The sequence below is a fragment of the Amblyomma americanum genome, chromosome 7 (genome assembly GCF_052857255.1).
Source record: "Amblyomma americanum isolate KBUSLIRL-KWMA chromosome 7, ASM5285725v1, whole genome shotgun sequence".
Lineage (NCBI taxonomy): Eukaryota > Metazoa > Arthropoda > Arachnida > Ixodida > Ixodidae > Amblyomma > Amblyomma americanum.
This window is the reverse complement of record NC_135503.1, coordinates 88,065,098-88,080,065: the sequence shown is the minus strand read 5'-3', so window position 1 is coordinate 88,080,065 and position 14,968 is coordinate 88,065,098. Positions and strand designations below refer to the sequence as shown.

The following is a 14,968-nucleotide window of genomic DNA, read 5'->3' as shown; positions in this document are numbered from 1 at the left end:
AGGAATGCGACTATAAGTGCTTTCGCGCTAAAATTCTTGGGCCTCAGAGCTGGGCCGGCGTGAGTGCAGGTTTACTACAGAATGGATGTATTTCAGGCGGTAACTGCGCAGTCAACGAGTCAAAATCGCACAGTTACCTCGTTTAACATCGCGTTCGAACCTTAACGGTAATTTAAATTTAAATTTTGAGAGAGAAACACGAAATGCAGTCATGTCGAATGTTATGGCTTATGGGGGTTTAACGTGCCAAAGCGACTCGGACTATGAGGGACGCCGTAGTGAAGGGCTCCGGAAATTTCATGTCGAATACTGGCGTTTAGGTACATGCCAATGCGTGTCGCATAGGATGTATACAGACGCTTGGTAACAGTACTGAAAAACTCAGCCGAGGGTTTTGGATCCCGCATAAAGTTACGAGAACTCGCTGTGGCGAGAAGAGGTGCCTGTAAAAAAATCGAAACATCCCGACGATTTCCTGCACAAAGTCCTCTTTCAGGCGTACTTAACGTCGATAAAAATTCATTTCAAGCGCGAACGAAGTTTCCTTAACAGCAGTGGTACTTCTTGAAGGGCAACTGGGTTTTTTTATTTTTGTTTGTTTTTTTCACCTGCACGCATTTTACTGCAACTTTCACTTGATATCGCGATCCTCTGTGCCTTATTTCGAAGCCGGAGAGTGTTTCTTTTAGCAAATATAAATTTAAAGTTTATTCATTTTGTGGCCTGAACCTAGACCATTTCTGAGGGCAACGTTGCCTGCGTGTGACGTCACAAGATGCACGCTCATCGATATTCGCTCTGCGTCAGCAAAAGGGAAAAAAAATCGCGCTTGTTTACGATCATTCCAGCGAAATAATGATCGAAAGTGTAAACTACATTTTCCAGTTTTTAGCCAGACAACGCACACACGAGACGTTTTGCAACACTGTCCGCGACGTGACCGAAGCGGTGGCCAAGTGGTTGAGCATCCGCCTCTCATGCGGGAGGTGCGGGGTTCGATCTCCAGCGCCGCCGGGAACCCACCGCTGGCACAGTGGGTACGAAATTTCCTCTGGCCTGGTGCTTGGCTTGTCTACGGTCAAATGGCTGGGAAATGGGTGTTCGACCCCACCTTGAGAAGGAAAAATACCTTGTGCCATGGCGCTCTTTGGCCATAGATGCGCCATAAAAGTCCATCATTATCATCACTATCCGCGACGTCATTCTTTGTCGAAGTTTCGCTCCAGTTTACTGGTTTTGTTACATATTTTATGATTGTTTTCCTCATTACTGCGAAACACGCTTCACTTGAACGGAGAGAGAGAGGGAGAGATGTGAAAATCGTTTCATTCAAAAATCATGCGGAGTTGCATTTTAAATGTGCGAATCTGACATTCTTCTCGCAGCATTCTGACGGCATGTTCACACTCGAAGCACCCTTGTGGCCTCAAAGTTTGCTTCAATAAGTACAAGCGTAGTTCTTCGTTCTCGAACCTCCCCACATGCACCGCCGTACACCAATTTCTCCTCGCAAACTAGACACACAACGGGTTTTACCATTACACAAAGTGAAGCGACGTTTTGTTCTCTTTGCTTTTCTGATGAGCTTTCTTTTCATGCCTCCAGCTTCCTTTCAAAGGGGACTTATGTGGCCCTGTATGCTGCCGCAATTAGGCTACGATTGTTCCCGAATGAAAAAAAAAATAATAACGTTCGCTTCCCGCAAGAGCAGCGCGGTCTGCTCTTCATCCCTTGAGAATGCAAAACAGGCCGCACTGCCATATATAACTCAAGGATGAGGCAGAATATATACGTCCTCATCCCTCCAAAGCTTGAGGGATTCCTCGGCTGCAGGCTTAGAAGTCTAAAAGTCTTAGAAGCAAGCCCTTTGGGCTTTTTATTTTTGCAAAAGGGCACACACAACACACAGGACTGTTCACTGCAATGTACGCCTCCTGATAACAATGTTTCCGCGTCGTGTTCAAGAAGGAGCCAGGCCGGGATCCGCAACTGTTCTCCTGCCGGCGACCGCCAAGTCGCTGTGGGCAGAAGTTCGCCTAAGCACAGCAAGAGTTTGTTGTAACTGCTTGCTTGCATCGAAGCCCAGACGCTTTCCATTCGAACCTGTTACCAACTTAAGCCACCGCAGTGGCTGTGCAGTTATGGCGCTCGGCTGCTGTCCCAAAAGACGGGCTTCCATCCCGGACGCAGTGTTCGAATTTCGATGTAGGCGAAATTCTAGAGGCCCGTGTACTCTGCGATGCCAGCGCACGTTAAAGAACCCCAGGCGGTCGAAATCTTCCAAAGCCCTCCACTACGGCGTCCCTCAAAGCCCGAGTCGCTTTGGGACGCTAAACCCCATAAAACCATTATGACAGCTTAAACGCGGCGGCTGCGTTTTTATGGAGGAAAAACGCTAAGGCGCCAGTGTGCTGTGCGATGTCAGTGCACGTTAAAGATCCCCAGGTGGTCGAAATTATTCAGGAGCCCTCCACTACGGCACCTTCTTTCTTTCCTCTTTCACTCCCTCCCTTATCCCTTCCCTTACGGCGCGGTTCAGGTGTCCAACGATATATGAGACAGACACTGCGCCATTTCCTTTCCCCCAAAAAAACAATTATTAGCTTAAACAGATAGCCCTGCCGTATGGCCTGCCCACATACGTTCTCTCGGTGCCTTTTTTTCTTTATTTTTAGCGCTAGTTAATATGTATTAAATGTCGAGCCATCAAATGCAGCGCCTGTTAGTGTCAGCCCCCACGCTGTCCTCCTGCTCATCGCCGTCCCTTCGTGACAAAGCGCGACGCGTTCCTTATTCTGCAATACCGCAACGCAACGCGACGGGCACTTGCGTCGCAGAAGCACTATAACGCAACAAGAGTAGTCGCGGTGTACGCCGACCACGTCCACGGAGGCCCGCGGCGGGGCGTGTCCCGCGAACCCCGCTGCATCGGCCCTGACCGTGTGGCGTGACTCGGAACCGGAGAGAGCCCCGACGGCTGCCGGATCACGGCAGGAGCCACGCGTCGCTCATTCATTAGCGCCGCCTTCTTGCGCGGCACAGCTTACGCGCTGGCTCTGCGCGCTTTTCCTTCATTTCCGGCCTCGCATGTGCAGCGTCACCGTTTCGTCACCGCTTCACGAGACAACGCGAACGTCCCACGCCAGGACGTCGCAACCGTGAGACTCCTGCGCTGTACCTGCGTGCTCTCAAAAGTGAAAATGCGTATGGAACGTAAAGGTCATTCGGGTTAACTGTGCTATGCACTCGTGACACAATGTAAAGTTCCCTTTTTCTGGTATAATTGTATTAGGTAAGCTTCCCATTCGTCGAATGGTACCAAATAGGCAGCTGCCTTTTGGTCAAATCGCATTAGGTAATTATTTTCCTTTTCGCTGAATGGTATTATGTCCAGTTCTTTTGTCGAATGGTATCAGGTACAGTTCCTTTTTCGTCCAACGTTATTGGGTGTGCTCAACCTTTGCCGGCAAGTTGTTCTTCCCGGGGTCATTTCACTTGTTTGCTAAAAGAAAGGCATTCTCACAGCTCCCGGGTAGAGTCGGTTGAAAAGAGAAAAATTCGTAACTATAGATATGTAGAAAAACTGAGCATCCCCAGCTCAGTTGTTCCATGCTGCTGAGAAGTGATACTGCGATGCTCGCTAAGAATTATTACGCCCATGTATCCGGGCGTCGATTTACGGAGTCCTATTTCTCTAATGCATTTATTCAACTTCCTTCATGAAATAAAATGTCCGAAATGGCTTTCCGCGGAAAAAAAAGTTCTCGCTTCCAAGGCTAGACCAGCGCTTCACGCGGGGCACTAATAGTTTCGCGCATGGCTCTTTGCCAGACCGAATTTTCGCTGTAGATTATTGCTATAAGTGTTTCTCAATGTACTCCCACAAGCAATTAAGCATGTGTACCTCACATGAAGTGTTAAAAAAATCTTGAGAGAAAACGACACGCCTTCATAACCGAGGAATAGCTCTTTTGATTTGATCAACACTCCAAAAAGCCATGCTATGAAGAATTTATTGCGTTCAGCTTTACTTATTTAATTACGCTTTCCTTACCTGTGTTCTCCAGTGAGCCGCGTACAGTAGAAGCATGTAGTTGCATGTGTACTAAACTGCGTTTCTGCCAAATTGCCCCGCCGCGGTGGCTCAGTGGTTAGGGCGCACGGCTACTGATCCGGAGTTCCCGGGTTCGAACCCGACCGCGGCGGCTGCGTTTTTATGGAGGAAAAACGCTAAGGCGCCCGTGTGCTGTGCGATGTCAGTGCACGTTAAAGATCCCCAGGTGGTCGAAATTATTCCGGAGCCCTCCATTACGGCACCTCTTCTTCCTTTCTTCTTTCACTCCCTCCTTTATCCCTTCCCTTACGGTGCGGTTCAGGTGTCCAACGATATATGAGACAGATACTGCGCCATTTCCTTTCCTCCCAAAACCAATTATTATTATTATTATTAATCGCAATTTACTATGCAGCGATGGAGAGCGCAAAACAAACTAATTTGGAAAGCCAGGTTTCTCGTTTTAAGGTCGAGGCACGTTGCCAAAGCGCTCGCCCTTGGACTGGTTTGCTTTCTCTTTTTCTTAAGCGACTACAACCATTCGCCTGTGCAGCAGGCAAGTAAAGCGCAATTAGAGCGGCCAGCTAGGCCTATTTGCATTCCGTATGGCGTAGGTAGGACCAGGTAATGCACCCCCTCATTGCACATGAGTGCTTCCTGTTCCAGGTATACTCTCAGCAGAAGAAACACGCAGAATTTGGAGACTCCCATACTGCTGTACACGACCTATTGTCTTGTCATCTCTACAAGATGGAAAATATCGAGATCTGCGCGCATGCACACACGGCAAGGAAAACAAGGATATGGAAGCAGATTTGAAGACGCCAAAACAGAATTCGGAAAGAATACACGGTCACAATAAGTACAGCAAAGAGCGGTACGAAATTTGTGCATGCGTCCTCCAATGCCAAGTGGCGCTAACGGGAAAAGGGAATTATTTTCTTTTTAAGTCGTATAATCAACGTACACCGTACAAACAATCTCCACATCCCTTGGGCAGCACCGTCGAAACACGTGGCCAACGTGGCGAGCATAGGCAGATGGATGAAAGGAGAGTGAAGTGCAGGATATTTGTCCGGGGCCGCGTGCGAGCTGACGTCATGCACACGAGGCTCCAGCGTGCCTCTGATACAAACGTGGAGGGCTAACTCACATCGAGACGGCTGACGTCCGGCTCTTCAGGCGTGCGTCGCTAAGACGACGTCTAACGAAGGCGCAAGAAAGGAGGAGGTGCTGGCGTTCCGGGCAGATAATTCCGCAAGAAGCCAGCCGACGATTCGAGTCGTTCGTGAGCGCCGTCAACAAAAGTTGGAACACGTTTCGCAGTAATGCAAGAAACAGAAATAAACGAAGCACACACACCCCCGGCCGAGCCTGCGGAAGCAAGCAGCTAGCCCAACCGTAGCTGCGTAACGAAGAAGACCCCGACCTCAAGCCGGAGCCCGGACTTGGCGGTTCGGTGCCCAACCTGCCCCTCGGGCAGAGCCCTCCCCCTTCGCACCCCCCTCGCCCCTCGCCAGTTGTTCTGGTCGCGTGCCTCTTCCTCGGAGCTACCCTTCCTTCGTCGCCTCGGCTCATCGGCAGCTCCGCTCCCTCGCCCGTCATTCGCGCGTCACGGCCCTTCGCCGCTTACAACGTTTCCGTCGCTACGCTCCCCTCCTCCTCCTCCTCAATACCCTCTCCACCGCACCTCTTCTTTCGCGAATGCTTCACTCGCTTGCACTGCTCCGAGCGCCCCAGGCGACGCCCCACAACTCCCCCCTCCACCAGCCGCTTCTTCGCACCACTAGCGACGGCCCAGCTTTCCTTTTTCGGGCGTAGCCGATGGCCCGTCGTAGGTCGCGTTGTGTTCCCTCCTTCCTCTCCGCTTCCCCCTCCGTAACGGCGTGCCCACCCAGCTGCCACTGGAAGCTTCCCCCTTCGAGCGTCTCACTCATGGGCTTGATAGGAGCCGACGTTGCCGTCGCTTCGCCGGAGCGGCGAAGGAAGCATCCGTGGGAAGAGGGGATCGGCAGACGGGGAGGGCAAGAAAACCCTCAGCTCATTCGTTGTGAGTGTTATGACCTGCTGGTTAAACAAATTAAAGCGGCGCAGAAAGGATGGGCTGCCTGCTGATGCATGTAGCTCCCGGATATTTCACCTCCAAACAGTGGGCCTCTGAGTATGCATAGGACGAGACCTGCTCATTCTGAAACCTGTGTTTTTTTTTTTTCGCTCTTTCCAACGAATTACACTGTCACGACTTCCTAACAAACGCGCTCTTTCCGGTCCTCTCATAAGATGGCTCCCAAGGCACTGTATAAGTTTTTCTAGTGCCCTAAACCCTTCCCTACCCTTCGCGTAAAATTATTTCGCTCAGAGCCGCAGCGCCGGCTCAGTGGTTATGGTGCTCGGCTGCTGACCCGAAAGACGCGGCTTCGATCCAGACCGCGGCGATCGAATTTGGATGGAGGCGAAATGCTAGATGTTCCTGTAAATTGTGCGATGTCAGTTGCACGATAAAGAAGCCCAGGTGGTCGAAATTCTTCCGGAGCCCTCAACTACGGCGTCCCTCATAGCCCATGGGAAGTTAAGCTCCATAAACCAAATAAATCCGTCTTTCGCCAAGGAAAAAGGAAAATGAGGACGACAGTACCTTTCACACTACATTCAATATTAACGCAACGGAACATTCCCTTACCTATCGTAGTGTTTTGAAATTATACTGCCTTGAATGTGTGACAAAAGCCCAAATTCTTCGAAGGCTATATCGTTTATTTCCGTACCCTTTGCATGCTCTAATGACAAATGCATTTTTAGAACATGACCACGTTCATGAATATATCAACACGTGGAAAGCAGGCGAATACGGGAAGCGTTTTTATTATGCAATGCACAGAAGCCTAGTTGTAGCGAAAACCCGGCGACCGTCATCCGACAACCATCCTCCCCTCCCCTCCACCTACCGCATCTCTTTCTCCTATCTCCACCCGTCACACCTGTTACCTGCCACACCTGCCGACCTTCCTCACCCTGCCCCCTCCCCACCTGTAGGAGATAGGAGGGAGACGCGGGATTAAGAATGACTCAGTACATATCAAAATGGCTAAGACTGACAGCAAAATCAATAACAGAAGCGACCAGAATCATAATGGAATCGGAATTGGAATAGAATCAAGAGTGGAATGGAATTCTAATAGGAAAATGATCAGAAATGGAATAGATTGGCGAGTGAACGAAACATGCTATAGCACTTCATCTGCATCAATCCAGTTGACCACCCGTAACTATTAAATTTACGCATTGTTCGACTACCGGCTCAGTTTGGCACCATATGAAAAAAAAATGGCGGTGGTTTAGCTTTGGTCAAACCTGGAGTGACGCGATAGCTACAGCTGGCCGAGTGGAACTTGGTCACGTGACCAACCACGTTACGAAGCACGTGAACAGCCACGGCGCCGCGCCACCGGCAGCTGCTCCGCACCCCGTGACCAACCGCGTGACAGCGTGGCGGCGCAGCCACAGGGTAGCAGCCCCGCCACAGGATGGCAGCGACGCCACCGCCACGGCGCCGCTAACGCTGAAGGCTCGAAATGCTACTGTAATGTAGCTATCGCTACAGAAAAGTCTGCTTGGAGCCGTCTAGCTTGCAGAGTGCGTGCGATGCCATAATACAATATTCGGTGCAATAGCCTCTCCACAGATTGTACGACCAGACTGGGCACTCCCACACACCCGAACCGCTTCTCACGAAGGATAACACGTGCGCTGCCCGGTAGAGTTCTGACCTGCGGACTAAAGATAGAAAAAAATAACACCAAAACGATCAAAACATACGCGAACACCGAAACAACACCGTGAACGACTTCCCTGCGACCCCGCGTCGAGCAGCGACTCTTCACAGAACAGCACCCCCTTCCCCCTATATGCCTTTCACTTCTACCTTTTTCAACCTTTAAAATAACGCCGGTTAAAGGAGCATCCTGACTTCCGAACCGACAGCTCGGCTGAGTAATTAAGCAAATGCACCCGCACTGCTGTCAGCCCTGTCGGCCTTTCAGTAAACGCGGCGAACAATAAACAAAGAGGAGCACTGGAAAGGCGAACCACAGATTATTGTGGATCGTTAATATGCTAATGGCGCGCACACCCGCACACGCGGTATACCCGGAGTACGGGTGAAAAAGCTATACTGCGTCTCAAAGCTCTAGACGTTAAAAGGTAGCTCCTAAGCCTAATCAAGGCTCAATACGGCACGTGGTTGGCGGGAGGCAAAGAACGAACGATAATTGTGCGCGCAAGGAAGGAAAGGGAAACGAAAGTGAAGAAAGCGCGAAGCGCTGCCTTTCCCCGGCCAGTTTTGTAAACGATGAATGTATTGGGTAAACCTCCATTTTCACAGCTAAAAAAAAAATAAGAACGTGCAATTACATTTCTGTGCCTTTTTGTGCGTGCACGACGGTACAGAAGAGACCTTCCCGACAGTAGCAGACGCTGTGTACAGAATTACCGCCTTTCATGACCACTATCACAGTCAGCCGAACTACGTCCACCGCAGGACAAAGGCCTCTCATTCACCTCCATTTAACCCCTTCGTAAGATGCGCCTGCTTTTTCCCCGCAAAGTTCCTAATCTCATCTGTCGAACCGACTCTGTGATGCCCCTTCGACCTTAGGATACCTTCAATCACCTGACACTCACAATACACATCATTTAAAAAAATGGCCATTGAGTTCCGATTGACCGCTTATTGAGTCCTTGTAGTGTCAATAGCATTTCAATAAAATCTCAACCTTTATTTAGCTCATTCTATAAAACGTCAAAACGTCCTCTATACAGATATGAGTCAACAGTAAATTGCTGACAGGTTAATTGAATCTCATTTAAATTTGAATCAGCAGGAAGCCAATTGCCTACAAGTCAATTGAATCTCAGTTAATTCCGTTCCGCAATTATTTCCCCAAGGCTTAATTTTTCATGGAACGCCCAATGAAAAGATGATCTGTATTACCTGAAGCATGCAGAACGTTTCAGCAATAATAATGAAACATTCACTTGAATAATTGAAACACTGGGGCAAAGGGAAAAGAAAAAGTTCAGACACGTGGAAGTATACGTCAAGCATTGATTTCAGGTACTGAATTCTACTTTGATTTCGTTGTCGTTCACTAAGGTCTCACTTTAACTAACGTGAGTTTTCTGTTAAACCTCCTGGTTTGTGCCACCGACTGCGTCAATGGCGCTGCTGAAATTCTTTCCAAAGACTGCGGTTATTGGATTCAGCGAATGTTGTCGAGGAGTCCTCATGTCAGGCTAGAAAGGAGCGCGTTGGGCGTCATCTCCAGTTTGCTATGCCAACGTCATTCGCTGGCTAATCAAAACAGAGCGGCTACAAGCACTCGAGGTGATCATTCTTTTAATACAAACTGGCGCTAAGAACCAACTGGTCCTGAGCTATTTCAGCGAAAGACGAACAGGCTTTTCAACAACTGAATAAAATTCTTGGCTTCGCAAAATGTGACAGGGGGCGTCAAATTATCCACGATGCTGAAAAAAAAATCGCGCGACAAAAGCTAGACTTCGCATGAACATGCGTCGAGAGTGCGAGTAAGAAACGAATGGTAAACTCTAGAACAGTACCCTTTATAAAAGAGAGTGTGCACTAGAGGGCTGCTTATACTAGCTTTTTACATCAATACTGACGTATTCGTGTGTAGCGTGTACTGCAGTTCTCTCCATTGCTCTCTACCATTCGAAAAAAACTTGGAATTGAAGGAGGAGAAAAAAGCACTTATTGAATATGAAATGTTGCCCCTTTCCTCTGTGAGTAGAACCCTCAGACAAGGGCCCCGTTAAATGTGAATCACACAAGCGCTACAAATGCACACAAAAGGGGGACCACGGCGCTTACTTGCAACTGGAGGGTTTATTAAGAAGGTTCCATATATACACCCACACCCCCACCAACCCGGAACACTCACATGTCAACCAATGCTCGGGAAACTGTTACCTTGCATCCGTCATCCGTGTGATTAAAAACTCTCTTTCTCTTCTGGAAAGGCTAATCAATGGATCGTTAGCACAAGAAGTCCCGTATCTTGTAATAAAAAACGCTTGAACGCTCGTTCTCGAAAGTAACAGAGAGCGTTCCTTTTTTTTCTCTTTTTGTTGCTGCAGTTTCGACAATGCGCCACAAAATAGTTTGAAACTGAGCCAAGCTTTGACTTCAATCAGAGGGCAATACCCTGATAACTTTTTCGGAGCGGAAAACGTGACTCGAACATCTACTGGCAACTCTCTTAATCCCTAGTGACAGACGGCGAACGTATGACATCATTACGGGACTGCTGCGTTCTTTCGCCTTCTCGCTCCTAACAGTACACTGCACCCAGCGAGCAACCTTCCCACTTGCTCTGCTTACCACGTGACGTGGGTAGCCACTTTGCTCTAGTCTGTTAACCTGATAATGTACGCTTTCTTTGATTAGCTGATGACAGGAATTCGATACAGCGGATTTCAGAGCGATTCCATCCTTAATAATCTTGGAGTGCGCTAAAGGAAAACATAACATCCCTTTTGACGACCGTGGATGGCGCACCCAACAGAGATGGCTCGGCTTCTTTAACAATCTAACGTCAAGAAACTGCCATTCGCCTTCGTTGAGAACCTCATGCGTGAACTTCAATCCCAGCCAGCTGTACTTTTTAAAAAGCTACATCACGTCAACCACCTTACTTACGAAGTTTTCGCAGTCATTGAGAACGATTGAGAGTCGTCTACGTATCGGAAGGTCTTTCTGATGAGGCCTTCCGAATATTGAGCTATTGTTTTCTCCACGTAGCTCAAAAAATGCTATTAATAGCAGGAGCTGCTCTAGACCCTATGCACACGCCTGCCCACTGAATGTAAAAGAAGTTGTCATGGCCAATCACAGTAGACTTAAAATAAAACTAGTGTATTTATAAAAAGCCCTCAAGAGAAATACCGCACCAATAAACGCCCTTTCATGATTGTTTTCCGTTATACATGACTTGACGCACCTCACCGATCTGTCGTGCGGAATTAAATAATACAGGTCCTCAACATCAACAGAAAGGAAATTGCACTGCTCTGGGTTCTCGTTCTTCAAATACGGGACAAAGGCTTCAGAGCTCTTGATGCTGAACGGGTCATCAATCACCAAGGAACGCAACTGGGTCTGCAAACACCTCGAGACAGCGTCCTGCCGTGAGTTCTTTTCCGAAACGATGCACCACAGAGGGGCATACCCCTCTTATGTGTCTTCACACTGAAGAAGGCCTATAGATTTGTTGCCGAAGCCGCCTTTACCGATTATACAAGACGTAGAAGATTGTGCCCCTGCAAAAGCGCCTCGGCTTGCTTCTTGACGGCCGTCGCCCGGAACTGCACCTGCATGAAATTCTTCACCACCGCCACGCTTGCCTTGCCGCCAAACATGCTGCCTGGCAAAACGAAGAAAACACCATCCTTGCCCGCTACCAAGAACCGTAGGCCGTTCCCCGGCATGCAATCAACCAGATGGTGCGTGCTTCCGCCCTTTGCATGGCTTCGGTCCTCTGTACCACAGAGACGCACTCATCCTCACACCCATCCTCACACTCATCCTCGCACCCCATTCGCCGCGTCAGCAACTCAGACGCAGGGAACAGCAAAGCCTAATTATTGGTTCAGCGGATCCTTGTTTTGAACCAAACTTTATATGACCACCCCTTACCCTCAGCCTCTTCCGGCGAGTTCGCGGTGACGTCGCTAACGTGGGTTTTAATCTGCAAGGGTGGTCAAACGGGCTAGTTGGTAGCTCATATTTTGAAAGAAAAAAAGAACAGCGCACCTCCAGACACGGACAGAGGAAGATATAACGACACAGCGCTGCAGGTTTTAATCTTCCCAGCTGGTTTTAATTTTCGGTGCCGAGTTGAACGTTCCGCAACACCCGTTGCAACCCACACTATCTTTGAAGTGAGTTCAGCGAACTGACTTGATGGCTTCACTCTACCCACGTATGTTGTCGATAGCGGTGCTTCAACTGTTAATACAGACCAGTTGGAAAACAAGGACGCGGATCAACTGAAAAAGTATTAAAATTTGAAGCTAATTCCGCTTCAGACGGTTAGAATAAGCGTTTCAAATATACCACATTCTGCAATATTGCTCCGCCCATTTTTTGGGTTTTCGTCATGCTTGAATCCACATTTAATATTTTATGACAAGTGCTTTAATTTATTTCTAGAGCTTTTCAGTAATGAAATGACGCCGCATGAAACCTCATGGCGTGCTCTTGAAAACTCTGATCGCACATTTGCTCTCCGTGCTGCCGTCGACAGGAATTCAGAATGACACTTACTTTTTCTGTGTAGCACCCGCGCCGCTTAAGTGCTGATTCGGAGGGCGACGTGCTCTGTCTAAAAGTGCGGATAAATTCATCGGTGTAACTGCGTGTCACGCGCCTTATGCTGCCCTTGTGATGGCCACCAACACTTTCCGTGCACCGAACGGACTTACAAGAGATATTTTTCGCTCACGACACTCAAAAGAAGTCACACACCTTTCGCTTTAACACCCAGACATTGCGCAATGCCATCAATACCTAGCCTACAAAAACCGTCAGTGTCACTTCCGCGTGGTTTGTGGCGGCCCTTGCTCTAAAGATCAGCAAAAGTGCACCTAATGTAAACGAGAGCGTACGAGAACTCCTAGCAACGCTCGGCGAAAGATAGCGTTGCGCATTTATTTTAAAAATGGCACCTCCGAGATCCGACACGGTCGTGCCGCGCGTCTCCAACTGCTACAACACGGCACGTCCGCGTTCAAGGGCTCCACTTCATCACCGTCAGGGACCGCCGCGTCCTGTGAGAAGTGCTAGGCCTACGCGCCGGTGCGTGCAATTAGTACGACGGAGCAGAGCACATGCCGCCCGGACGAGGCGACAGCAGCATCCTTGGCGCACCTCAGGCTGAGACGGGGGGTATTAAAAAGAGGGGCTTGGAGCCGGCACCGCTCCTCGACCCACTAAAACAGCTATTTCGAGTCGGGTAGTCATCGGGGGCCCCGCTTCCGCGGCGCGGCCCCGTGCCCGCATTCGAGGCCGTGCCTTATAGCAAGGGCAGACGGACCGGCGAATCCGGCCGTTATCGAGCTGGCTGGCTTCGAATCAAGGAGATCGCGGGTTGCTATTTGAGTTCGGGCCGGTGTCGAATGGAAGCGGCTAAAGTGTCCGCAGATCTGTCAGTGCACGCTCGCGAGATCCAACCGAAAGACTTAATAAAAATAAGAGGGCGGTCGAAAAGTAACCCTGTGGAGATGGGGGCCTAAGCAAACACAAGTCGAAAGAATTACGACCGCTATATACGACGGTGATGTGTTTCTTAAGTGCTGAAATTGGTCGGGAATACGCAAAATTTTCTAAAATTGGTTTTTGGAGAAAGGAAATGGCGCAGTATCTGTCTCATATATCGTTGTACACCTGAACCGCGCCGTAAGGGAAGAGATAAAGGAGGGAGTGAAAGAAGAAAGGAAGAGAGAGGTGCCGTAGCGGAGGGCTCCGGCATAATTTCGACCACCTGGGGATCTTTAACGTGCATTGACATCGCACAGCACACGGGCGCCTTAGCGTTTTGCCTCCATGAAAACACAGCCGCCGCGGTCGGGTTCGAAACCGGGAACTCCGGATCAGTAGCCGAGCGCCCTAATCACTGAGCCACCGCGGCTGGTACGCAAAATCCTGCAAGAGCGTTTTCCCACATAACAGAGTTGCCCAAGAGAAAATCGCAGAGTTCTCTCTAAAAAAACTGTGAGGCCTACAGGAAAGGGTCTAATGGTGCGGATGGAATGTATGAAACGTATTTGGAGGAATCAATGAAACAAAAAAAAAACTTGTCCTTTTGCTTCGTCTCAGCTGGAAACGCGTGGTCGGCCATCTTGAAAGCGCTCTTGCGGAATTTCGCATATCCCCATATTTCTTGTTTATTTCAAAAGATTAGGCTGAATTAAAAACTAGTAGGCAAAGTGCGCCATCGGCTATCGCAAGATTCGCGGCGGTTTCGTTGCGTGGGGTACTAAACATTACTATACAGTTTATAGCTTTACACTGTTTCTTTCCAGAAATGAACTTTGCTGTGTAAATTGTATACGGCGCTAAGCCAGTAGGGCTGCCTCCGTATTGGGGAGGGGGGTGTTGTTGGCTACAGGCAAGAAGAGTTTTACGATTGCAGGCGGCAAACGCTCCGCCTTGGCGACAGTTAAGTAGAAAGAAACATCACCATCGGAGTAATCGGGGAATAAGCTAGCAGGCCTCACTCCCTGACACCCTCAGAGCTTCCGTGTACATACTGTACATAAAAATGATAGTAAATTCTTTTGAAAGGGTAACCTTTAAGGCTTCGTCGCAGTTCTTTTTCTGCGCGTGTTCCCGTAATTCCAAAGAGGTACGCCATTTAATCGCTTTATTATGTTTGCCTCTATAGCTGCTGCCCTCTGCGGAGCCTGCAAGGAATTCCGAATAAATAAACTTCACCGCACACTGGTTCACTCCGTCAAGACGAAAGTGAAGTGTCATTTAGATGGGCGCCCGATCGGCCTAATTATAACCGCAGATGGCCACGAGTCTTCGTTGCTACCGCGATAAGCTGTATGGAATGATAATATTATGCGACGCCCTGCCAGCAAAACCTTTATATAGGCCCGTTGCCGATGACTGGAGAGACCATGGACTGGCGCTGGGGCTATCTGTTCGCGACTGCCCCGTCTATTTCTGCATGGCTTCACTGCCGCCGCTTCCTGGACGACATCAATGCTCTCCGTTCTGGGGCAGCGCCAACGGCTCCAACCAAAACAAAACGCCGAGGCATTCGGCGTCGGAGGGGCCTTGATTGCGGGCCAAGCTGCTTTTTGTAACGCGTCTACTTTTGGAACGGC

At 49.2% G+C, this 14,968-nt stretch overlaps 1 protein-coding gene across 2 annotated transcripts in view; it reads right to left on the bottom strand.

The window, feature by feature from the left end:
* The window catches only part of Lmpt (four and a half LIM domains protein limpet), a 136,165-nt gene that overhangs the window by 96,230 nt on the left and 24,967 nt on the right, over positions 1–14,968 (bottom strand). The window contains exon 1 of one of the 2 annotated variants that reach the window (XM_077632628.1): positions 5,208–5,481. The exons of the other annotated variant lie outside the window; for it this stretch is intronic. The gene's annotated coding sequence lies outside the window, so the exon portion shown is untranslated. Of the gene's footprint in view, positions 1–5,207; positions 5,482–14,968 lie in introns of those variants that run through there. 2 annotated transcript variants of the gene reach the window in all.